Here is a 27102-nt window from a genome sequence, read left to right on the forward strand (position 1 = left end):
TTTTCATGTCAGTCAGTAGCCATCTGTGTTCTATGTTTTGCCCAGATATCCACTGTGGGTTCTATGGTGCAAAATGGGAGCCAGACCACGGGAAGGGGAGGTTGGGATTTGTTGTCTGCTGCGGGCATTTGACTTGACTTGTCACTGCACTATCTATGTCTTAATCTATGGCCCAAAGGGGACTTTGCATCACGTACAAGTTTTCAGTTTGTCAGCCTGTCTAAGTGAGCACATGACTATACTTCTGAAAAGTGGCATTATTAAAAAACAATAAATCTCATAAGAATCAAATGGAAGGTGGTTTTTCTGCTGCTGTTTGAGTGTGCCAATAAAAGAGACAACTCTGTCGTCCAGTTGCCAAATCATTTCAAGTCATGTGACATATCAAAATATCAATTCCTGCGTCTCTCATCGAAGCATCTGGGTCTGTCCATCTTTCTCTTCTGAACACCCGGCAGATTTGCAAAACGTCACCTCAGAGTAGGCTTACTTAACACACCAAGCAATACATGAAACATCTTCAATAGAACTGTAGGGAATATAGTTTTGAATATAGTAGAGTCTCTAAAAGTTAAAAGAGAAATTATTAGCTTTCTTAATTTAAGACCATGATATATTCTTCTTCAATAGTGTGTTCATAGATTTCATAATCTTCATATTCACCAATGGTGGGTAAACACTAAGTTCGTGCTGCTGGGTAGTAAAATGACTGTTGAGATCTACTTTTCACCTTCTAGGAGCCCTTAAATATTTATAGAACACACTGGCTTTGCCCTGGCCGGTTTGGTTCAGCGGTTGGAGCGTCGGCCTGCGGTACAGAGAGACCGGGGTTCGGTTCCCGCTAAGGGCACGTACCTCGGTTGCAGTTTGTCCCCGGCCCTGGTTGGTCGTGTGGGTGGCAGCCACTCGATGTGTCCCTTCACATCGATGTTTCTCTCTCTCTCTCTTCCTCTCTCTCCCTCCCGCTCTATCTGAACAAAAAATGGAAAAAATGTCCTCGGGTGAGGATAAAAAAAAAAAAGAACACACTGTCTTTAACTGTGTGAAGCAAAATAAACACAGCGAACTCAATAGCAAATGTGAGACAATAAAACCATTTGAAACATGTCATTACATCAGTTGTTCAAAGTTTTTTAAACAGTCGACTGATTGGATCACCCAGTTGTTTGGTCTGTAGGATGTGGAATCCTCTGTTAGGCTGGGTCAGCAGGAGACTAAAGCAACGGGTGAGTTCCCTTTCCAGTGACCTGTCAGAGCAGATCTGGGTAATGCTTGTGCCCTCAGACAGCTCCTGACGGGGCGAGGCTGCCAATGCAATAGTAGGCAACTCAAGGCAGCTTTGGAATTTCTTTTGTCTAGACAGAAAAGCAGAAATCTCTTGTCAAGTTGGATAAGTCTGCACGGCATTATGATTTCAGGGCCTACAATGACGAGAAGTAACTGGAGGAAAAGCGATTTTGCTAAGTCCTCATGGTTTCTTGTTGACCCTCTAAACCTACTTTCTGGAAGTCCAGCCTGAGATATATGATCTGATTATACTTAACTAACATCGTTAAGGCCTTTTGGGGGTACTAGATATTAAGTACTTGAGATATAAAAATTAGAAAAAAAAAGTACCCTATCTTAAAGGAGTGCTCTATCAAGAGAGATCATTGCATTTAAAAAATTGCAATAACATATCCTTGATTAGTTATGCAAAGGGCTAAGGAATTACTCTTAATTCTCATAATAGTCCTATGCGTTAAGTACTCTTAAGATCCCCATGGGATTTGCAGCTTGGAGAAGCTAAGCAAGAGGCCAAAGGTTACAATGCAGTTGGGGTTGGAGATGGGATATGAACCAAGGTCTGGATGACCCCAGAGCCTGCCCTGGGAGACACTCTGCATCTTCCAGTGAGTGCTGACAGCTGAGCTCAATCTTCAGGGACAAAGAGCCCACCAGATGGGAAAGGCCTCTTCGACCATTCTCCACCTTCAGGCGGGCCTGCCCTGCGTGGTCTCTCACGCAACTGTGCTGTCACCGGGGAGGTGCAGGGACAGGGAAAGGAGGCAGGTGAATGCCTCCATCTGCTAAAGCTTCTGAGGGTTTTCTCTGTGAACTCTCACCTCTGGGTCTTCTGACTGCAGTCATGCTTGGCCCCCTCAGGGAGAGTACGGGTAAAGGAGAGAGAACAAAGCTGTCTTTAGCCAAGCCCAGACTTACCCTTTATTTCCAAGGTAACGTCGTCATTTGAGTACCCTACCCTACTCCTTGTCACCAGTCCCAGTGCCGCATTTCTGCTCAGTCACAGAAGTCTGCACCTTGACTCCCAGGCCCCTGGGGGCTCTCAGTCCTCCCGGAGTCCAAACAGCTCTCAGTTGTTTGCTTCCGAAATGGATTCTATGACTCCTCCTATTCCCTGTCACATCGCCCGCTCCACAGAGTACTTCCATCCTGAGTACAGGGAACCTATCGTTCAGTAGATCTCCTGCACTTAGAACAGTGTGTGACACACAGTAGGTGCTGAGCACATATTTGTCAGATGAATGAATGAACAGGTGAATAAATGAAAAACTGAATGAATGAACACAAACCTCAAGGTCCTTACTGCCGATCCTCTCAACTGTTTCTCGTCCAGTTTCCAACATCAGCTCATTATTTACATTTAAAGTTTGCCCACATTTTTTTCTAGCCATGATCCTCATTATGTTTCGTAAGAATTTTGTGTCCCTGGCTTTATTGCCTTATCCCTCCTTGTAAACATTTGTCACAATTCTTCTGGGTTCGCATTGCTAATATACCCTTGGAGCTTGCTCCTACCCCTCAAGTGGGATCTAGCCAATGCGTGTGCGTGAATGCCGTGTTGCTCTACCACAGCGACTTCATAAAGGAACTACATCGAAGAAGGAGGCACAGTGTGTGTACGCATGTATACACACACATATATATACCAAAACTAAACAGCACTCAGAATGGCCGTAAATGAAGTCCCCGCCTTTGGTATGTGTACACATTCTATAATGATAAGTCAATGGGCAAGACAAAGACTGGAGAGGGGAAATGTGGAAAATTCCCATGCCCCAGTTGGGAAAATGGGAACGTCCGTATGAGTAGACAGGGCCATTGCCCTTCTTACACACCCACAGAGCGGCAGCTCCACGACGCAGGGCGTCTGTCGTACCTTTCGGACTAGTATGAGCTCTGTCATCTCTTCATTTCTCTAGAGTTTCCAGGCTCTACCCACACACCCAGGCAAGTCACCAGAAAGTACCCACCCAGCCACACTGACTTGTCCCTGCCGTAAATTCAAGTTTTTTCCTAATGTTTTACCTTTGGTTTTTATTGAGCGTTCATTAAAAATTCTGCTTACATTGGCTATATATTTTTGTCAGATATTTTCCAATATATCACTCAGGATCCTTTTTTCCCAAATAGATGCACATCAAGTTTTTGTTTGTGTTCAACCATCTTTTATCCAGTGTCCGGAAAGGTTTGTTCTTCTGTAGACTTGTGTTTCCTTCCACTGTAGGGCTCTTGGCCTTTTTCCTACTTTGGAGCCGTATAATGCTTGCAAAGCCTCTGGACTCCTCAGGATAACATTTAACTCATTTAAATAGTTCATAGGGTTAGCCCCGGCCGGTTTGGCTCAGCAGTGAGAGTGTCGGCCCGTGGACCAGAGAGTCCCAGGTTCGGTTCCCACTAGGGTCACATATCTCAGTTGTAGGTTGTCCCCAGCCCCGGTTGGGGTTGTGTGAGTGGCAACCAGTCGATGTGTCTCTCTCACACTGATGTTTCTCTCTCTCTCCTCCTCCCTCTCCCCTCCTGCTCTATCTGAAGATAAATGCAAAAATGTCCTTGGGTGAGGATTAAAAAAAATAAGTTCATAGGGTTAAAAAAACAACAGCATAATTATATTAAAATAATTTTTAAAAATTTTTAAACAAATTCGTGATGTACTATTATATATGACTTCTTTACTGAAGTGCTAAATAAAATAGTGAAAGATCCAATAAGTACTGCATTTTTAAGTAGAGATGAGCAACAAGGATCATTCGTGATATCGGCAGCCACTCCAATGTGATATAAAAACATCTGTAATTTTATCAACAACGTCACGGGTACTATTATGCTATTGTGTTTTGTTTCCTACAGTGATAGTGGACAGAAATGCCCAATTTTCAATTAGAGGTAAGAAAAAAAAGTAAAGGGGCATTTCCTGTTCTCCTCGTGGGCCTCCCGATGTCTTCCTGAGGCCTCGATAGGAACAGAATAACCCATTAGATGGCCTCCCGCTATTCAGAGAGCTGCTCAGCAGTTACACCCCCATACCAACCACGGCTAGTGTATTGTTTTCTCTCTTTTTATGCCTTTCCCAATAATGTTATAATCAAATAGATTGATGAAATTCTTTGTAAGTCTTTTTGAAATAGCACCAAGAAAACACAACAACACAAACTGGCACTGCCGCCCCTGACGCATAGAATGTGTGTACAAAGCAAGAGGAAAACCACTCACGAACGGCAGGAAGGCCGGGCACTCCATGTTCTCCTCGATCACTGTGTTTCCGTCTATTCTACCTTGATCTCCTTTTGACAAACATCAAAATGTCACCTCCTACTCCCAACATGGCCATAGTTATGACGCTCAGGGGGTCTATAGTGCTTCCTCCAGTTGAGAGACAAAGTTAAAACCTCTATTTTTTGTTTGCCTGAAGCCAGGATTTTTCTTGCATGCAAATCTCCAGCTTGTATTCAAAAATGATACTTTGCTTTGCTTTTATTTTTCCGTTATTTAAGTGTATTAACATACCAAAATATGATTCACAACAGTGTAATTTTAAATGATAAATGTATTTAAACCTCTAAGTCCACCACTACAATTCCTTGCAGTTGGCCTATTGGCGCCCTTTGCATGGGGATTTCTTCTTCTTCTGAAAGCAACGACAGCCTGAATTCAAAGACTCTTTCCATCTGTTCTTTCGTAAATGTTCAAGCAGCCAGATGACAGGAAGCAAAGAGTACGTGTCCAGGAAAAGAGGTGGGAGAGGAGCTGTAAGAGCTAAAGGGGAAATTCCTAAAAACGGTGAGGAGATGAAGAACAACTCGCCCCCAGTAATGGGGGTCCCTGCCTCATTCTATGACGACCAACAGCTCGACATTGGTCAGATTGTAACCCAGGGCCTGTGAAACGGGCCCTGCCCTCGGTGATGCGCCAGCTGGCGGGTCTCATCTCAGTGGAAGGGGGTGCGCGCCAGGCCCGGAAAGCAGGGCGGTGCAGTTCGCCGTGTTTCCAGGACTTTTCTCTCGCTCAGAGCAGCGCCCCGCTGAAACTGGTCATGACTCTTCAACCACTCAGATCTCTGATTCGCTGGATTAAAATTGGTAAATGGATACCCTTGGGACAATGTTCTAGGGCTCCCCCCCCCCCTTTAAAACACTGTTTCTCTTGACAAGACATTTTCAAAAGATGTTCTAAAGAACTAAGGACCAGTCTTTGAGCTTGTCTCTAGATATTGGTGGAAAAGGTAGAAGGTTCCAGAACCTTCACTCTTGCTCCAACCAGAGCTCTGAGCTTGAACTCACTGGGGGGCACAGGACCGTCAGGACTGTTCCAGTTGTGAAGCATTAGGTGGGGACAGAGGAAGACCGATTCTCTTAATCTAATAGCAGTCACACGCCAAATACCACTCTGAGCTATGTAAACGCTGTTTCCTAGGAAATTAGGCCATGAAAACCCAGCTTGTTAGAGAGTTAAACAAGCAAGCAATTCAACAAAATCCCACCAGTGGAGGGGTAGGGGCTGCCTCTCCATTCCAAATGTAGCAGGAAGCCCCGTCGCAGGCTGGGTCTCAGTTGGCCTCTTGACATTCTAACCTTCATCATCCTCCCACCCCAGGTGCCTGCCTGGTGACGACCCCTGCAGCATAGGCCGCGTGGGAATTAAGAAAATAATTGGAAATTCAAAATAGCCTGTCTTCACCTCCAGGGAGGCTGTGCAATATTTGTGAATTTCCACTTCTTTAGTAACAGGCAAACAGAAGTTGTATTATATGGTTCTTCTCAATATTCAGTTTCAAACCTCACTCTGAGATACTAACTAAAAGCTGAAAACGCAAAATTATGAACGGTTTCAGTCCTCAAGGCGGAACCTCAATCCCTGCCCTCTGTCGGTCAGAACAGGAACTTCATCAAACAAAAGGGTGTGGTGGCGCATGTCCACCACAGGATGGCAGTAGAGCCTCATGCAGTTCTGGCAGCTGCCAAAGGCAGGACCGTCTGAGAGGGTAATTCCGCAGTGGAAGTCGGAAGTGAAGATGTAGACCAGGACTAACTAAGTCTCAAGATTAAGGCCAAACTTTGTGGGTAAAGAGCGTTTTTCAAGGTACAAAAATATCTAAGGGGATAAATATTTTGCAATTATAAACGCAGAAAACTTTTCTATTTTTACCTCCATCAAGAATGAATCAAGAGTCTTATTTTATTGAATGAATTCTGTGTTGTGACTCACTTTCCTTCAGGGTACAGCGAGTTCATTTTCAGTCCACAAATGTGTCTGGTCAGAGAATCGCTATCATTTCCATTTTTGTAATAGTACATCGCCTATCCTCAGGGCTGATGCCACCACCCTCACCCAAAGCCACCACATCCATCTGCCAAGCGAAGGTCACATGACTGGGACCCCAGGACCAAGTGCAGGCAGCAGAGGGTGAAACCTCCTAAGGCTGAACCATTTTTAACCACGGGAGATTTGTAAAGAGTTGTGTTAGCTTCCTAGGACCTGCCACAACCAATTGCTGCAAACTCGATGGCTTAAAGTAAGAAAATGTATCGTGTTATTGTTCTAGAAGCCAGAAATCTGAATTAACAGCATTGGCAGGCCACACTCCCTCCAAAGCCTAATTGGGAGACTCCTCCCTTGTCTCTTCCAGCTTCTGGCTTAAGCAGAGTCACTCTCTTCTCTACGCCCATCCTCACGTGCCTGTCCTCCCCATGTCTCTGTCTTCCCCTTTTCTGTCTCTTATAAGGACACTGGCTAGATTTAGGGTGCATCCTAAATCAGGATCGATCTCATCTCCAGATTCTTACCTCAGTTACATCCATGAAGACCCTTCTTCCAAATCAGATCGCATTCTGAGCTTCCAGGTGGACCTTGGGGTGGGGGACACATTCAGTCAACTACAGCTGAGAGGCAGGTTATTCGCTGACATCACCCCAATTATTCTCACCAGAATGATGGACTTTCAATCAGTCTGGAGAATGGCCAGTTGATACTGGGTCAAAGCAGCAAAGTTCACTTGACTATGGATATGGGAACTTCTGGAGACACATCGTTGGTAAAGAAACCCCCTTCCCCAGAGATGTCTCTGTGAACCCTTGTGTGACCTACGAGACAATTTCCTAGTATCCTAAGCCCACTTGTGTTCAGAGCACTTCAATGCTGTGTATGTTTAATCACAGTCATAATAAAAATTTTCTAATTCATATACAAATGCTATAATAATAACAAAAATACTATAATAAGTAACAAAATATTCTATTTAGATTACTCTTTTGGTGAACAAGTGCAGAAAAAAAATATGGATCAGGAATCTCATTGGCTATGTGTCACTGGGCAGAAAAATAGGGTGATAATACTAACTACCCTACTTGCCTAAGAGGAATGCATATCAAAACACTTAAAAATATTGAAAATCCTGCAAGAATAAAAGGTGGTCTTTTCTTTCTCTTCCACTCTCACAGCATGTACAGTAGGTACACGTGTGCTCACATGAACACGGACACAGAGCCTGAACTCTGCCTACTAAAATTCCGGTGCTCTGAGCAGCAGCAGCAGCAGCAGCACCTGGGAACTTCTCAGGAATGCAGAACCTTGGTCCCACCCCAGATTGATGAAATTGGAACCAGCTGTTTAACATGCCCCTCTCCCCGCCGGGTGATTCATATAGACTTTGGAGAAGCCTTGCCCTAAATGATCCCCATTTGGCACATTTCATATACTGAAACAGGGATCCTCAATATTTTTCTCATTATTAGGAGCTCCTTAGGAAGACCCCAGGTGTGACCAGTGGTTGGCAGCAGGAGGGAAGAGAAGTCCCTCTTACTCCAGTGTGAACCTCTTTTCTGGCAATCCCCAGTCAAATTATGAACCCCAGTCACCCCATCCGGCTTAGACATCAGCTGAATTTAGCCTTGATTACTGTGGAAGTTCAGTGGGGTCGTACTGATCAGGGAACCACACACTATTCTGTGATCTTCACCCCAGCATTTTCGTGTAGCATTTTCACAGATAACTGAACAAGTAACTATGAAGGAATGCCAAAGACGTTGCTTTAAAAAATATATTTAAAAATAAGGAGAACAAAAGAGTCCATTGGAGAATCTAGGTTTTCTCACTCCTGATTCCTTATAGGAATGACGTAAGGATGACGTTCATCTCAGTAGGGTAAGATCTGAGCTGTGAACACATTCCCGCGTTGGGGTGCTGAAGGGAAGGTGCTCTACAAATACACAGGAACGGCAGCTGGGTCTGCATTTGTGCAGGAGAGTTTCCTGGTGTGGTCGGTCTCTTACTTTTCAAAAGCAGAGAATGAGCGGACACTCCTTCGGGGCTCCGCTTGGTCCCACGGTGGCTCAGTGAGCTCTCTAGCTGGGTCCTGGTTGCCAAGGACAGTGCTGCAGGAAACGTTGGGGTGGCCCAGGTTCTCGGTTGGTCAATGGAGCTGAGAGCAGATTTAACATGGAAGACATGCATTTTGAGTGGCCAGGGCAAGAGCAAATGATGGCCAATGGAAGGGAACCGGCCCGTCTTCCCTTCCAGCAGAGCACATCTGGATGGAAACTCTGAACAACAAGGGAAGTAGTCTTCTGAGGGCAACAGACAGGAAGCAGGAGCCGTAAGTCTGGACTCATGTGCTCTGTGGGGACCTGTTGTTGTACAGGGCACAGAAGTCTTATGGTTCCTTTTTTGGGCCAACCTGGGCATGCGACGCCAAGGGCAACCTCCGGTAACACTTTTGCCTTGTCCTGGCACAAAGCTCATTGAGGACCACAGAGGAATGTGGTTTCTCCATCCTCTCCTCTTGGAGGGCATACAGGATTTGGAACTGCCATCCATCTGTCCAGCTCTCGGCACATCTGTGAACACCCCTGGACAGCTCTGGATAGAACTAGCTGCTCCTCTGTGCTCCCAAGTACAGTAGTCAAGCCGTCATTATCACATTCTACTGCAATCATTTTAGGTCTACTCCTTTGGCCAGTCAAGTAATTATGACGCTTATTTTTCCGCTCCAAGTTCCTGGCACAGTGCCTGACATAGCTGGTCCTCAATAACTATTTGAATGAATTACCTCCTTTAGTGAAGGCTGAGAGAAGGTAATGTAGACACACCCAAACAATGGTGAGTTTTTCAGAAAAACCTCAGTGAAACAGAGACAACATCATCATGATATTGAAGGCTTACTAAATGCCAGCACTTTATATAGTTATTGCATTTAATGTTCATGGTCCCACTAATCCTATAACATAGGCGGGGTTGCCTGCACTTACAGAAAAGGAAACGGAACCTCAGAAAGGTTAAGTAACCTAAACAAGTGTTACATCTAGTCAATGGCTGCACCAGTGTGTGTCCCCAGGTCTATGTGATGCAATGTTCGTAGCCATCATACCAGACTGCTCAGGGCCTTGTGGTGCATCACACAGAGCCTCTCCTACGGGTTCTCCAGAGTGCAGGAGAGCCCCTTGCAATGGTAAAACCCTTTTGGTGAGAGGGCATGAGGCAACAGAGCAGGTTGGGTGGATTCAACTGGGAGCAGGAATGTGTGCTTCATAATGCCCGCACAGTTACGGACCAGGCACACGGGGGCCAAATCCAAGCCGCTATTGCCACCGGCTTTGTAACCTTTTGCTAGTAACCTAAACACACTGTGCTCCATATCCCTCATCTCCAAATGGGGCAAACAGCATTCCTTCCCTGAAAGGGTTACCGTGAGCATTACTTTAGACAGTATATGCCAATGTGCTTAGGACAATTCTCAGCACCTAATAAGTGCTCAACAAATTATTATCATCTTTATTTTCAATACACCATACTAATTAGTGATATTATTTTTATTACAAAAAGTGAGTTTTTAATAGCAGGCTTCAGGAGCTATTTAAATTTGAGCATCACTTGAGTATCATTTCAAAATCACCCCTCTAGTTTAAAAGCGTTTAAAAAGCCAAAAAGGTGCTGCCCAAGAGGAGAAACAGTTTGGTCACTTGGAACGCTCATCACAACGCGCCCACACATCGCTGTGGGATTTGCATAAGTCCTTTGCGTCCTCCCCACGTTTGTGAAAGAAGGTAGCAGACATGAAGAAGGATTTGTGGTGATGCTTCGAAAACTAGAAAGTACCACACAGAGGCTCTTATTCCCTGTTCCCCAATTAAAAGTCACAAAACAATTTTCATTTTCAAGTTGGAAAACCTCTGGGTCACTTTACCTTTCCACTGCCCCACTAGCTTGTCATGGGCCAGGAGAGGAGAAAAACATGTTTTCTTTCCATAAAGCTCATTAAATAGCAGCTTTTTTTTTTTTTTAAGGATCCGCTCTTGGCTTTATAATTTTGGGTGGCTTTTCTATTTCTGTAAATTCACTGCCACCCACGAATCCATACCCGCCCCTCCCGTGGGTAGGTGGGAGATTGTGTGGCAGGGAGAAGCCCCTCTTCCAGTAAGTTCATAACCCCGCCCCCGCACATCCTACTGGCTCCTCCGCAACCACTGGCTGTCCATCAGCAGCTGCGCCTCCGGATTGCCCACTTGCAGTGTCTGCTTACTCAGGCTCCGCCTCCTCTGCTCTTGAGCGGCCTTGGCCCATCGTCCTGGACCAGGGTCCCTGCTGAGCCACAGCGCTCCAGGACCAGTGTCCCTCCGACTGGACTGTCGTAAGGCCGGACTGCCGGGGACGCCACAGTCAGCGTTCATGTAAATCGGGCACCTTGTAACCTGCACAGAACGCAGCTCGCCCTCGCGGGCCAGGGCGGCCTCCCGGGCGCTCCTTGGCAGCCAGGGTTCCAGAGCTGCCGACTTTCATCCTGCAGTGTTTGTGCAGTTGGGTTTGCTTGGCTCGCAAGTGTTTCTTTTTTGTTTTTGTTTTTTTAATACTGCAAAAAGATAATCTATTTACAGAAGAGTGATTTAAGGACGTGGGTTTCTCTACAAACAGATGTAGGAACAGGAATTCTCCACTTTTTAAAACCTCGACATGTTAATGCTCCACTTATTATACAACCCACTGAATCGCTGGTATCAAAGGCAGTTCTTCTGTTCCTCCAACCCCCTTCTGAGTCTCCAAATAAACGTCCATCATTTCTGCATTATCCGTGGCCCAGGATGTCCCGAAAAGTCTCTGGGCAAGTCATGAAAGGGCAAGTTTCTGACCTGCAATTAAAAATAAAACCACCAAAATCTAGAGATCCCTCCCCTGCACCCTGGTCCTGCCGGATCGGCTCCTGTGCCCTTCAGTCCTCAACCAGGGTCTCCTGCAGTGCTGACCAGTGCGGGGCGCAAGCTCCTATATCCTGTTCTGTTGGTGGGGAGTTTTGTGGTTCACAGAAGATGTGGCACACGCAATCGGTGTTGGTGGTCACTGCTGAGCATCCGCATTGTCAGAGGGTTTTAAGGAAACTAATTGAGCCTGTGCTTGTCTGCCTGTGGTAATCCCTTCTGAGTGTACAGAGGAGACGAAAGAGGGCCCTTGGCTTCCTAAGTAGACTTGCCCAGGGATAGATTTAGATTTCCCGCTGTTCAGCTGATGGAACTTGAAATAGAAATATTTCAGCCCAAATAGTCATTCATTTCACTCACTTAATGACAGGCTTTGTCTCTGCAGTTTATCTAGTTATTAAGGCTGTAGCCCTGCTTGAGATTCTTGCTGATTTTTTGCATAGACAATTTCAGAGAGGCTGCAGTTTATACAGTACAGTTTGAACGTGTTCAACACACCCTGGTTGTCTTGCTTTGAAGCAAATGGGCTCATCTTGGCTTGGTCAAATAAGTCAGAAATGGAGACACAAATGCAGTTAAAGCAGCAATATTTAGCATTGCATACACTGAGGTCAAAATCAGCCTTACTAAACAGCAGTGCCAAAAATCCCATTTAACTCCCTAAATGTGATTGAATCCTAAGTGTCTGAAGCTGTCAGGAACTACTCGTTTTATAGGAGACATAACTAGCGATCTTCTCGCATCCTACTTGGTGGCAGCATAGGACTAGAACATCATTGAGCCAGGACCACCCCTAGTGTCTGGAGGGCTCTTGTTTATGTTTGTGCAAGAGTTAAAAACCGGGTCAAGCTGTTCACAGACCTCATCTCATTTGATTGGCGTGCATGTTGTATTGATTCCTATAAATGATCTGTGAAGTGAAGATTGAAGCTTCCTGAACTGATTCTCAAATCCCCCTCCTCTGCTTCTGGAGTTTATTCCTCAACTAAAAAATCTCCACTTGGATCCATTCCGGAAATGTTGCAATGCCCAAAGTCACACACAGCCACGTGCACAGAGGCAGCTTGGCTCTCCTGTTTCTCCTCCATACAGGCTCAGGGATTTGGAGGGATCTGAGCATGCTCAAGAAGAGTTACTCAGCAACAGACATACAAAGGAGACAAAGACAGCACATGACAGAGATTTGTTTTGGGAGAGTCTCTTGCTCATTCCTAGCTTTTGCTGCCATTCAGAGGAATTAAGACAGACTAAAGGAAAGATGACTAACCCAGAAGCCTGCTCACCTCAGGGCCTGCAGTTCCCGTGTGTCTGTGCATTGTGTGTGTGTGTGGGGGGGGGGGGGGGTTGTCAGGAGTTTGGATTCCTGCCTGGCCCTGCCACAAGCTTGGGCAAGTCATTCACTCCCTTTGAACTCCTCTCCTAGAACATGTGAGAGTCAGACTGCATTCGTAGTTTTTAAACTACTTATTATTATAACGATTATTATTATTATTATCATTATTATTACTATTTGCAGCAGCAGCCTTTCTTCAGAGGAAAGCACAGGCTTAATCTGTAAAAAAAAAAAAGATCTTTTTAATGGAGCGGAATTAGTGGTTGGGTGAGTGGAAACACCCCTACTGCAGGCCCTCCCCTGCCTGTTCCCCGGAGCAGCCGCTGCCCATGGAGCAGAGTCTGAAAGCAGAGCTGGTCCCTAAGGGTCTCTCATTTCTCACCTTATTCTTTTCACTTCCATGTAAATCCGCCCTCTGTGTCAAGTACCTTCCAACACATCTTCAGGAGGGCCAGGGAATCCAGATGGCTCACCTCATACTCTGATCCCCTGAGTCAAAGAGAACATTGCCATGCAGATGACACTGCAAAGGACCCCCACCCCACTCCACAACAGAAAGGTTGGTTTTAAAGTCTCAAGGCCGAAAGGTATCACTTCAGATTTTTTTATGATGTATAAAATTCCTTGAAATTTCTCAACAATCATTTGATAAAAGGCTATTTTTGTTAGTGACTACAATATAGGGGCTATATGTAAATTGACATCATAGGCGCTTTTTAAATAAGAGTGATGTCTAGCAGGTACATTTCTCAGTTTCATCTCTTGTCATTAAGAAGACCTGGGCTTTTGCCAAGTTCTGCATTTTCTCTTTGAACAAGAACACTGGTCAGTGCTGGGCTCTGGCATCTTCCACGCCCGTCCTTTCGTTGTTGTCTTCATTTTCTCTTGACAGTCACTGGAGTCCAGGGATCCGTGAATGCAGATCTTGAGCCCTTTCTGTAAGTGCCCAAATCTCTCAGTCCGTGCCACCCACCTGCCTCATTCATCACCCAAAACAGGATCTCCACTATTTACTAAGAGGTCTTACAAAGCAACCACCAAACACACTTTGTAATATATTTGTTTATTTTCCTGAAATGTCATGAGTAACATTGCCTTAAAATGACCACAGATGCCAGAGGAGGACTGTGAACTCCTTGTTGTTTTGGAATTTGGACTGAGCCTCCAAGGCTGATGAGGAAGGCTGTTATCTGCCACTCAAAGGGAGGTGCAGTGCCAAAGGAGTTGCTAAGTGGTAACCCCAAACATGGTTATGGCCATATTTAACCCAACAGCTCCCTGCTAGAGTATTTACAGAGAGAGGAAGAGAGATTGTGAGAAGGTTGGGAGTGAACATTTTCTCTGAGGAGACTTGCCAGACTGCAGAGTATTATTATGCTTTGGGGGTAAGAAAAAAGACCTTGTTTTGCTCCATCACAAGCTAGGTAAGGGGAGCTTCCAGAGAGCCCCTCATGATGACTCACTCCCCAGGGATATTTGTAAACAACAGAAATCTGCATGCGCCTCTGCCCCCTAGTCCTCACAGTTACTGTCTTAATCATCAGGAGTGTGTGGCCATCAAGACTTAAATTTGACTCTTAATTGTGCAAGACTGAGGGATGAGGCAGTCTGCAGAGTCTCTCAAGGCAGACAGATCAGAGTGCTTGATAGTGTAAGCAGCACGCCTATCATGAGTCTCTCTTGAGCCAGATGAATGCATAAAAAATAACTGGTCTTGAATCATGTTGATAAAGCCCCTTGTCTGGAGTGAGGCATCCCACAGGAAGAGACCAGAGGCATACAGTTAGAAGGGATGGAGGTGGGCGTGGGGTGTGGGAAATGGCCAACCAGAGGCTGCCTTACTCACCTAGGAATAGGGCTACCGGTGGGTCCAAGTGCAAGGATTCAGAAAGTTTACAAGAGTCCAGAAAAGCAAATGATCCAAACTCAGCATCTGGGTACCTCCCACACTCTGGAGGGCACCATGCTAGATGGTAACCTTTTCAGTCCCCTCCTCCTCTTCCCAGCTCTCAACCCAGCTCTGTTGCAGCCAGAAGAGGCACAGAGAGCAGAGCTGAGAAATCGGGAAATGGAAAAGAAATTGACTGCGTCCCACTCTGCACCTCAGATTCCTGGGTCCGAATCAGGCCATGATGGCAAAACGTGAGAATTTTAAATTGGTTGAGCGGTTCATCACATCATCTGTGTATGCCCTATCCACACCCTTCTGCATATGCAGCTGGTAAATTGTCCTTGACTATTTTCACAGCTAAATGCAATGACTCCGTTTGATGTTTGACCACTGGCCGCTTTCAGGCCCCACTTCCCATCAACCCCTTTCTGCTCCACTCAGAGGCAGGTAAGAAAGACGGAGGTGCGCGCTCCCTTGGCCCAAACCACACAAATACATGACAGTGCAGATTCTACAGATCTTCTGGTCTGTTCCAGGTATTAATAAATTGTCTTAGTTTGAGTGCTCTGTGGTTTCCCCATTGAAGGAGGGATCACTCCTGCTTTCTATATCGTGTGGCTATCAAGAATGATGTTGACACACACGCACCCAGGGGATGTGAAGAAATGTATCACCAATGACATGAGACTCTCATGGGAGAGCATGACCAGCAACCCAGCTGTCTGAGTCGAGTCAGGAACAGCAGTTTGGGTTTCATTGTAGTTACATGGGAAGGGCCTGGGTGAGTCTCCTCAGCTCACAGAGTACCCCCACCCCAGGCATCACCTCAGGACCCCCAGGCTTCCTGTGCTTGCTGGCCAGCTGAGGCAGTCCATGAACAGGGAGGAAGAAGCACTGCAGGGAACATTCCTCCAGCGAGCACTGCTGTGCCGGAGTGCGGCCGGGGGTGTGGCACGTGCCCCAGACGGCTCTCGCTGGGACCACTGACTATCCATCATAAGTATAGCTCTTGATAGATGGGTTTCTAGGGGTATTTTTCAAGTATAATATACAATATTATATTCATTTCAGGTGCACAACATAGTGATTTGACTTTTATTACAATGTGATCACCACACTATATCTAGTAAACCATCTGTGGCCCTGCAAACTCATCCCAGTATTATCGACTATACTCCCCTTACCTTTTCACCCATCCCCCAACCCACCCCCTCTGGCAGCTATCAGTTTTTTCTGTTTCTGTGGTCGATTTTAGTTTTGTTTTGGTTGTTCATTTGTTTTCCGTCTTTCTTTTTCTTTTTTTTTTAAACTTCCACATATAAGTGAAGCCATATTCTTATTTCCTATTTTCATTACTTGTTTCTCCCAACAACAGGTGCCAGAGGCCCTAACTGGCCTACAGGAGAAATAATTGAGCAAATCACCCAGCAACTATGTCGAAGATCTACCGTTGGCTTCTGCAGCTGGATGGACTACTTGTTTTTAATTCTAGAACTTTAGGGTCAGCTCATCACCTGAGAAACTATTCAAGGTACTCTTAAATTTTGAATAAAATACCATAAAATATACTGGGAAAAATTGCTTTTTCTCTCTAGATTTGATCAGGAATTAGCCCAATGGACCAAAAATATCATAAACCCTAAATCTCTCTACCCTCAAAACCCTTTCCTTCTGAAATTGATCACTTCTCATCTACTGAGTGCCCATTTTGACAAGGTATAAACAGTTGAAGCCAGACTACAAGAACCAACGGTGCATATCTCTTCCCAACTCTGTTCTGTAATGTCACCTTGGTAGCTTGAAATCAGCCACGTGGGAGTATTTACACCACAGAAATTGGCAGATGCTCTAAATCAGGACTTTGTATCAGAGAGCCAGTTGTTAAACATTCCCTTGCATATTGCCAGTTAAAGTAGAACTGAGAGAAGGGAGAAAAAGTAAACTCTGAAGATTTTATCAAAATATGGCAAAAATGTATAATTTTTAAAGTGTAATGACTTGATTCTATCTCTCTTTCCTTGGTTCTCACTTGATTTATCTTCTTGCTTGGTCCACATATGAGAACAAAGTTACAAATTGCAACATCGCTTCATACTTCCAGGTTTCATGCATTGTATGAGGCAACCTGGCATCTGCTTTAAGAGCGTGGGCCTTGAAATCAGGATTCTGGCTCTGCCACTTTCTATTTATCTGACCACAGAAAACGTCACTAAGCTGGAAAATCTCAGTTTCTTCATCAGAAAATATAGATAATAAGAACTACTATTTTATGAAGTTATAAGGAGAAATAAATAAGATAATGCCTGGCATATGGTGGGCATCCATTAGATATTTGTTAATTAAATGATGTATGAATGATTATAAAAACATTTTGTCCATGTATGGCATAAGCTAAGTAATTAATAAATGTTAAATAATGTAAAATTAATTTCAATAGCCTAGAATTACCCTTATTATTAGTTAATTCATTTTCTTAATCCTTTCCATATGCTCACCAGTCTCTCAAAATGTTATGTCAGGCCCCATTTTTGAAAATTTGATAACTCACCCTCAGATGAAGCAATAGACATTTATTTCCCCTCCAACAAACAAAGTCCATGCACTGCTCACACCAGCTGGGGGAGAAGAGGCTAGATTAAGGATGGCAGGCTAGGGTTGGTGCACCCACACAGCACACCTTGCAGACTCTGGGCGTGCTATAGCATAGTCTCAGGTAATATTATCAACCATCCTGTGCCAACTGCTTTATACATTTTTACAACATGACCTTTGAACAAGTTCATTCTAACATTTATTTTTATATTTAAAATTTAAAATATATCTGAACAAGTCACTAATGACTTTATCCCTTATAATGTTGAGTTATTTTAGAGATATAAAAAAAAGTGGGGTAAAAGCTTTAACTCAAGAATAGCCCATTGTGTATTAAAAAAAAATACTCCCATATTTTTAAATAAGCTTTATTTTTTAAGTGTTAGGTTTATAGAAAAAAATGAGCAGGCACTACAGAGCGTCCTCATATGTCTCCCCCTCAGCCTTCCCAGTCTCACCATTAGCAACACCTTGCCTGGTACATTTGTTACAATCGATGAGGCAATATCCGTGCATTATTATTAAGTAAAGCCCATAGTCTACTTTTGGGTTCAGTTTTTGTGTTCTGTGAGTCTTGACAAATGTGTCAAAAAGTCCATGTATCCACAATGTCATACATAATAGTTTCTTTAAAAATGCCCCGTGTTCCATCTCCCGCCCTTCATCCCAATGAACCCCCAGTAACCAGTGACTTTTTACAGCCTCCATAGTTTTTTTTTTCCACAATAGCTGGAATCACAGTGTATGTAACCCTTTCAAACTGGCTTCTCTCACTTAGCAATATGCATTGAAGATCTCTCCAGGTCTTTTCTGTGGCTTCTTCTTCTCTCTCTCTCTCTCTGTCTCTCTCTCAAATAGCCAAATAATATTCCATTATGTAAATGTACCAGGTTATTTATCCATTACCTATTGAAGAACATCTTGGTTACTTTCACATCTTGGCAGCCCTCATCTTTTGAAACTGAAATGCTAAATTAAATAGAAAGTCCTGAATTTTATTCACTTACGTTATAGAGCAGATTATATATTATTTCTTAAATTAATGTATAGAAGTATGGAAATGGAGTCATGGATGGTCAAATAAATTGCGGTACAATTTTTTTTAAAAAGAAGACAACAAACCCAGCTTAAAATTGTATCATTTTAAATTTAAACATCTCTATATTTCTTTGAGTATCTGCCTTATCTGGTATCAGGGGTGGATTTATGCCTCTGGAAATTTTATTGGAGAGATTAATGGTAGCAATAACTGTTACAGGAAATAGAGACAATAACAACTATTTGCTCTGGCTTTAAAAAAAAAAGGAAAAATGGAAATAAACTGCAAATGCAATGCGCTGGTAATCAGCTGAGAACAGAAACTTTGCTTTCATATAGTGCTGAGTATATAGCAGCTTATAAATCATATTTATGACAGAGAGAACTTTCATAAGGAAAAGTAACCAGAATTAATGAGGTCTGTACAGATCTATTCCCTGTTGATACCCCACCACTTCCACTTTATTTCTTCTCAATTCCCTAAAAATTGGCACACATTTAAGTACCAGCAGATGACTTGTATAAGTAGTTAACAGCCCATTCTCAGAAAAATTTTATTTTGCTAATCCAGGTTATCTCTTGATCATGTTCTTCCCCTTCTCGTTAGCAGGCCTGTGGGACTGTAGCTCAAGTAATAAGTATGTGCTGGACGTAGGCTCAGGGCGTTCTTGGGGTGGACACTGCCAAAGTATGAAGCCCCGTGCTTGCCCCCTCAGGTTTACCATCCACAGAGGGGAGGAAGATGTGGCCGCATGCCACAGGGCTGAGCAGCAGTGCATGACGCATACTTAAATGATGGTTACACGCAATTCACCCATTAGTGAGCTCATTTGGATGGGAGAGAAATCACGGAGACTTGGGGCCATCAGGAGCAGGTAGTGCTTGGATACTCAGGACACATGGAGGATTGGAGTTGGGGCCAAAACAGAGCACCCCAGTGTGACTGAAGCCGGCAGGATTGGGTGGAGGCACTATGAACAAGCTAATTGATCTAAATCCACTCCTTAGGGCAGACAATATTCTAAAGAATAGTTTCTTGTCTTTATGGGGTCAATATCTGATTTCCTCAGCAGCTGGGTGATCTCTTTCACTTGATGCTTGCACCCCAAAGAGTTTTCTTCTTGTGACTTCAAAGCACTGAATACAACCTGGTTAATACAGAAGTAAATCAGTTTTACTTCGGCCAGGCGCAGGTAAAGACAAACTGGAAATCTGCTCCGGCAAATTTACTCTTTCGAAATGCACCCATATTTCTCCGTTTACTGCCCAGATTTTGGCAAAACAGGTAATCAGAAATTTCCTTTTACCTTTTATATGACATGGTGAAGGTAAACATTATGATTGTTTAATATTAATGTATTTACTTTTAATTTTAGCATTAGAAAAAATAATGTCAAACCACGTAACCACCAGCCAGTACAGAAATAATGGTGGCAGTGTGTTCTGCCCAAACCCAATTCACAGTTGGTAGGTATTAAAATGCTAAAATACAGGAGGACAGCCTTACTAGGCTCTTAAAAGCATTCTTCCTTTTTATCATCAAATCTAGCACATGGTTTTCACAAGACAAGAGTGACTTGGGTTTTCATTTGCAACTTCACAGGGACCATTAAAACAGTGGTTGTAGTGACCATAATAAAGCCGAGTATATTGGCTCACATCAAAATCGAAGTGTGGTTGGCCTGGAAAAAACAGACAGCAACCAAAAAAATAAAATAAAATAATACGTTTTCACAGATGATTGAGTTTTTGAAGCAGATTTAATACCAAAAGCTACGGAAAAACTTTATTTTGCTTCACTAGCACTATTCACTTAACAGATGGTAATTAAAGAAATTAGTAAAAAACCTAAGGGCATCATAATGTGGCAACATTTTAAAAGTTTTCAGGCTGTCCAAAATTTTAGCGCTTGCCAAATTATTTTTAATTAACCTCTGTTCAACATACGTTACTCCTTGGCTTCCTCGTCACACACTCGTTTGTGCTCAGAATGACTCACTCATCTCGTCTGTTCAATATCCTTGACCAGTCGCTCACAACTCTCAAACCTCAGCAGTCCTGAGTCCAAACAGCTGTTCTTATTGTTTTAAAACATCATGTATGGGATATTTGGGTCTCCTCTTTAGTCACGTCAGCGATGGTTACAAATAGGGCAGCGATGACGTGGGACCAAGAGCAATAAAGACCCAGTGTCTAGAAGCTAAATTAGGGGGCCCAAGTGCCCAGATTCTCCCATTTTTATTCAGCCTCACTGGTGTGCCTGTTCTGTGTCCCTAAACTGTCACCTGGTCCTCCTCACACCCCCAGGTTCACGCCATAGGCTCTTGCATTCTTGCCATCTCCACGCTGACAGAGGCAAAGGTTTTCTTCCATCTGTGTTGTCAACCCCGTAGCTCCAACTTAGAGGAGCACTTCTTTCAGTTGCTGACACCTCGAGTGTACGTCCTTCCTCCTATTTTCCTTCAGCTTATGATGTCGTGACACATCTTTCTGTCAGCGAGTGTCTCACCTTGGAAGCTGCCTGAGAGGCTTACGAGGTTCTTGTGATTCTTCAACCTTTCTAAGGGCCTCCGATGTTTTGTCATTCACCTTCCCAGATGGTGCCTCCAGGGATGCATGGGCTTCTTGGCCATGCGTCTCAGCCATCAGGGAGCTTCCCGTCTGATAGGGCAATAGGTGTGCAGACCAGAACTTACACTGCACAGTGAGCGCTCTAACAGAAGTGAGTCCAGGACGCTCGGGCGTGGGGAAGAAGGCACTGACCGCACCCGAGGGTGTCAGAAGAGGAGAGCGAGGAGATCCTCACAGGGGTGAGGAGGCACATGTGGCCGAGCCGAGAGGGAGACCAGGGCTGGGCTCATCAGCCAGCAGAGCACAGGAGATTCCAGAATCACAAGGGCTGGGGCTGGAATTCTTCCTATGTACAGGGAAGTATAAGAAGGTAACATGAGGAAAGAAGAAGAATCCAGATTCTGAAGGTTCTTTCATGCTTAACTATGCAATTTGAGTTTTATATGCTAGGCAATGGAGTGTCTCTGAAGTAATATAAGAAGCGAAATAAGATCAACCTTGTCTCTCAGACAGGGTACTCCAATGACAGTGTGAAAAGCCGCAGGGAACAGTTGGAGGTGCTCTGGTTTCAAGCAACATGGATAAATAGGCCACAATTAACAACAACAAAATTATCACCACGCGTTGTTATCTCACTTCATGGCAGAAATTATTAAACAACTTAGACTATAAACAGAACCAGCGGAGCCGCAGGAGTCACCGGCCGTCTACCTAAAGGGACATTAGTAACGTGTGTCATTAGTAACTTTCGTCACTCTGTCCCTCTACTCAAGAACAGATCATTCAAATTTCTACAGGAAAGACTCTGATTAGCCCAATTTGAACCAACCATTCATGTTCTGGAGACCGAGTTAACTAACAGGTGTGGCTACTGAGTCCCATGGCTTGGAGCTGTTGGTGACTTGCTGTGAATTGCACAGGCAACTACCAAAGAGGGTTGAAAGCAATTGTTCTATACTCAGATGGGAGAGGAGATTAACAGGAAAAATTATAGAACATATTGTATATATATATATTTGTCTGTCAGAAGAATATACAAATTTCGTAAATAATTTGATGTGGGAAACAAAAAAATCAAACTAAAATAGCTCTTCTAGCTTGGAAGATGAAGTAATAGCATTACTGGTCATCAATATAGAAAACAAGAAAGAAAGAGAAGATTTAAAGAGGGAGAAGATGGATTACATCCTGGACCTTTTAAATTTGAGATGTCAAGTCCGGCCGGTGTGGCTCAGTGGTTGAGCATCGACCCATGCACCAAGAGGTCACTGGTTCGATTCCTGGTCAGGATACATGCCCAGGTTGTGGGCCAGATCCCCAATGGGGGACATGCAGGAGGTGGACAATCGATGTTCTCTCTCATCGATGTTTCTATCTCTCTCCCCCTCACACTTCCTCTCTCTCTAAAGTCAATAAAGAAAAAAAGAAAAATTAAAAAAATAAATAAATTTGAGATGCCTGTGTGACACACCCACAAATAGATGCCCAATGGAATTGAGTTCTTCCAAGATTATAGCAGGAGTTGGAGAAAAGCTGATGACTGAGCCAGATATTAAAAACCCTCAAAGTGTGTATATCAGAGACATGAAGAATTTCACAACATTGCATTGTTTATGACCAGAGTATAGGAGAGCTGCATAGTATGAGTCTAGAAATACAAAATTCTTTAAATTTTAGAAAAATGTAGGATACCAAAGCAGCAATGGAGAACAGCGTAAGTGCTTTAAAAATGCGTTTAATTATTTAGGAATGAGGCAAGTAAAATGCTATTAAATAAAAATGGCCTATTAATAAATATAATACTTTTAAACACACTAGTTTTTATAAGTCAGATGTTTGATTTTTTAAGGTATATCCAACATGTGGAAAATAAAATGATAAGTAAATAAAACAAGTTCTTAAATTTATATATGAGACTAACGGAAGGCTTACTAGCCTGTAACAGACCTATTTGGTGCTGAAACAAGAAGTCATCCTATTTGTCGACAGAAAAGGCATCTGACCACTAATTGTTAACATTTTATGTTACCAAAGGAAAGGTATCCTTAAAACTCCAGAAAAGTTGCCACCGAAGAATATTGTGTATTTCCAAATGATCTGGGGAAAAAGATTGTTTTAAAAAAGAGTAATAAAATGACTTCCAGACACTATTCATAAGAAGAGGAGGCTTATTTATTTATTTATTTATTTTAATCCTCACCCAAGGACATTTTTCCATTTTTTGTTCAGATAGAGCAGGAGGGAGAGAGAGAGAGAGAGAGAGAGAGAGAGACATTGACGTGAAGGGACACATCGAGTGGCTGCCACCTGCACGACCCAACCAGGGCCAGGGACAAACTGCAACCGAGGTACATGCCCTTAGCAGGAACCGAACCCCGGTCTCTCTGGACCGCAGGCCGACGCTCTAACCGCTGAGCCAAGCTGGCCAGGGCAAGAAGAGGAGGCTTTTTACTTCAGCCAGTCACCACGTCACTTGTTAGTTCCTGCAGAGTTTGGGAGACGCAGCTGGGGCTGTGGGAAGGACTAAAACGCGGGGCTATTCAGGGCCACAACTGAGTACTTACTTATGGCTCCAAAAAGAGCCTTTCGGGCCTATGTTTCAGGCAGAGAATGATGAACTAATGCTTGTGGTTATATTCCAGAATAAAATGTTCAAAATATTAAAGAACCACTTGATAAATTACCAACATATTGAATCAGTTAAAAAAAAAAAGTATAAACAGAAAATAACACCGAAGTGTTAACAGAGAGCATCCCTGAGTGGTAGGGTTACAGGTGCTCTCTTCTTTAGCTTCTATGCCTAGCTTCCGGAAGCCATTTCTTTGATCACTGACAATCTCTGATGCTACATGCTTAGTATTTGTTTTATAATCAGAATAAAGCAACAAATGCTACTAAACTTAATAATAAATATAAAAGATAAATTACATGTAGAAAATTGTTCCTGAATTGATAGGTAGAAAATTGGAAAAATACAGAAAAGACAAAAAATTTTAATATTTTGTTTTTCTTCAGACTGAAAAAATTAAATAAAAGTATGTGCCAAGAGCTCATGGCTGGTGTTCAGTCCTCCCCTGACTCTTACTCCAGGCCCAGCTCTTCGCTCCTCCTCCCTCCAGGAGGAAGGTGTTCTCATCTCCCCGCTGCCTGAACTCCTGCAGCCCTGAATATACATTCGGACCCTCTCTGCGTTGGAAAGGGCCTGCAGTCTGGGTCCCTCCAAAGGCTTGATTGAAGACCACCACCACCGTCCTGGGGGCCAGCCAACTGCAGGGTTAACTCACTGGACAATTGCAAAAAGGATCCTTTTTGAGGGAAGCCTGAAGACACAGCCTCTTTCTGCCTAGATATTAGTGCCATGAAGGAACTAAGAAAGAGAAAGCTCTGTGGCTTTAACAGTCAGCACCAGTCAGACCTTTTTAAGAGTTTGCTTGGCGAGTAGCCTGTTAAAAGAATGGAATCATTTTTCTATGGGATTTGCTAAAATGCTTTTCCCTGCCCTAGGCCACCAACATACTTGTCCTGTATAGAAATACTTTGAACAATTTGACATAAGAATTTATAGTCTTGTTTCCTTCAAGAAGAACAGAGTGCTTGGTTATAGTATGCATGTGTGTGTTTTTTTTTTTAAAAGCAAACCATGAGTTTATTAAGCTTTTGTCGTTAAAATCATTTTCAAAAGTAGTGAGTCCCCTTATTGTTTGGCAGGTGCTTGGCATTTGGTTTCATTGATCTGTGCAATGGATAGAAAATAGAATTGAAAAACACTTTGAACGTCATATTAATCTGTATAGTATAGAAGAAGAGCATTTAATGGACAGTTTAAAAGAACACAGAATGTAGAGGGTAGTCAGCCTCACGTGAATTGAGTTTGGGGGATAGAGAAGAGAAATTTCCCAGCAGCTTGTATGGCTAATGAGATTACTGGAGAGAGAATACTGAGAAGCAATTTTCCAACTAGGAGTTTCACCAAGTGTGGATTCTGGGCCACACGTGGAAATGTCCTAATAACAGATGACACAGAGGTGGAGGCCGCCTACCAGAAGGAAATGGAGCAACGTGCTTCTGCCCAGCACTGAGTGTGACACTGACTGAGCAACCACATCTGAAGGAGACTGATGGATGCATACAGGAGCAGGTGCAGGCTCTCTGGGAAGTCACCAGGCTCTGTTTTGGTACAGTGAGTTCTACTCCTTAACTTTATTTAATTCATCTGGTTCTCTCCTGCTGTCCTGTTGGCATCTTTTAATACTAACAGTTAATTTCCACTCTTAATTTGTCTTTGTCCTTGTGAAAAGTTCTTAGCCATTTTTTCTCACCTTCACTAGTGAATCGCTCACGTCACAACTGACATTGTCAAGGGTCCTTCTTCCATGGCCCTGAGCTCACAACTCCTGCAGCGCAGTAACTTCCCAGGAAGTGACTATGAGCCCCTCGCCCCTAACTCCAACCTATCATCCTTTCTCCCCACCACACAAAAGAAATTCGAATTTTTGCCTAAAAATATTATTAACATCCTGACCTCAAAGAGTGGATTCTTTTATCTCTCTGTCTCCAAATATGTTATGTATACATGCTTTTCTCAACTTCTCCAGCAGAGTTACACTTCTGATTTTTTCCAGAAGCTATATTGTTCTGTGAGAGTCCTAGTGAAACTATCAAAGGTCACTACTAGCAAGAAGAACATTTGGGCAAAACTCCCTTCCTCAAGGACCTCAGCACTTCCTGACAGAGGGAAAATAAAAAAATTCTAAAGGAGGAAGAAAATTAATGAGAGTCATCCCAAAAGCGCACCGTATGGTCCACAAAATGTGCTGACGGAAGCACACAGATTCTAGAAATCAAAAGTGAAGAGCCCTCACGAAGTAGGTCATCCTTCATAACCAGATTCCAAGACCAAATTTCTGTTGCATGAACATCTCATACTTCTAATTTAGCTCACCTCTGTTGTCGTGTGTCTTTTAAAAGTGAATTCAATTCTCGCCTCAGCATGGTTCATATCTGTGGTATAGCTAAATGGCCTCGTCTTAAGAGCGTGATATTGTGAAGAATATGTTTCCCAATTATAACATCTTCTGATTCAAACAAAAGAAGAGATAGAGATGTACATCTGAACTGCCTTGTCACAAAAATTGAATGTTTGTTCAGAAGCAGGAAAGAACTTTCCTGGCTCCCTTCAGGGCAAGTTTCTCAAACTTGATATTATTGACTTTTGGGGCTAGTTAATTCTCCTCTTTACAAAATAGACTTTATCTCTTAGAGCAGTTTCAGGTTCACAGCAAAATTGAGTAGAAAGTACAGACAGTTCCCATATACCCCTTACCTGCCATAACTCCTTTTGCAAGGAGTGTTATAAAATGTTCAGCAACATTCCCCGGCCTCTAGACTCTAGATGCCAGTCACGGCCCCCAACTGTGACAAACAAAATTGTTACTAGTCATTGTCAAATGTCTCCTGGTGGACACATTCATCTTTGGTTAAAAACTACTGTTTCAGAGTTTGGCCTACAGAAAAAAATAGAAGGCAGTTTCTGTCTTCAAGTTTCTTAAGAGACATTATTTGAGCTGTGTTTGACTGAAACAGAAGAACCTGGGTAGATGTCTCATAATTATTTAATCTATTCGTATAAAACCATTACAAACTCATTATAAGTATTCGAGAAAGATAAGACAGTTGGGGTGGGAGAAAAGGGATTATGGGAGGGGCCAGAGACGTTCCCTAAGAAAGACTTGGCGCACAGTGCTAGTGCAGGGTCTGTCTCCAGCCTTAGAGAATCACATGCTAATACACTTTAAAGACTTGCTAAAGAATTGATCAGACTCAGGGTTTCAATTCACAGGAACAGAGCTCCCAAGAGATTATAAAATAGAACAACCATGACTATGTGTTAATTTGCAGTGAGAAACACCACTGTGAAAGGAACTGACATCCATTCTGGTCGTATCTGCGGTCCCCTGAGTGGGTTAGTTGCATGAAGACAGTGGCAGGAGGAAGCTTAGTGAGCATGGAATTCACAACAGGGGAAACAGACTTGTGATCTGCCAGTGTCAAGGGCATCTAGGTTTACTTAGCCTGACATGCCCATGTCTATGTCAGGACCTTTCCCTTTGCGCCAGGCAGCTCTGGGAAGAATCATGTCTGAATTAGTGCTTGCACAGGGTAATGGGCTGGAGAAACATCAGAAAACTTGCTAAAATTCAAGTTCTGATTTA

At 43.4% G+C, this 27102-nt stretch overlaps 1 pseudogene; it reads left to right on the forward strand.

The window, feature by feature from the left end:
• The first annotated feature begins 19558 nt into the window (after nt 1–19558).
• Nucleotides 19559–27102, forward strand: part of LOC118621462 — a 58295-nt pseudogene continuing 50751 nt past the window's right edge.

This window comes from Molossus molossus, unplaced genomic scaffold (assembly GCF_014108415.1).
Source record: "Molossus molossus isolate mMolMol1 unplaced genomic scaffold, mMolMol1.p scaffold_m16_p_8, whole genome shotgun sequence".
Taxonomy (NCBI): domain Eukaryota; kingdom Metazoa; phylum Chordata; class Mammalia; order Chiroptera; family Molossidae; genus Molossus; species Molossus molossus.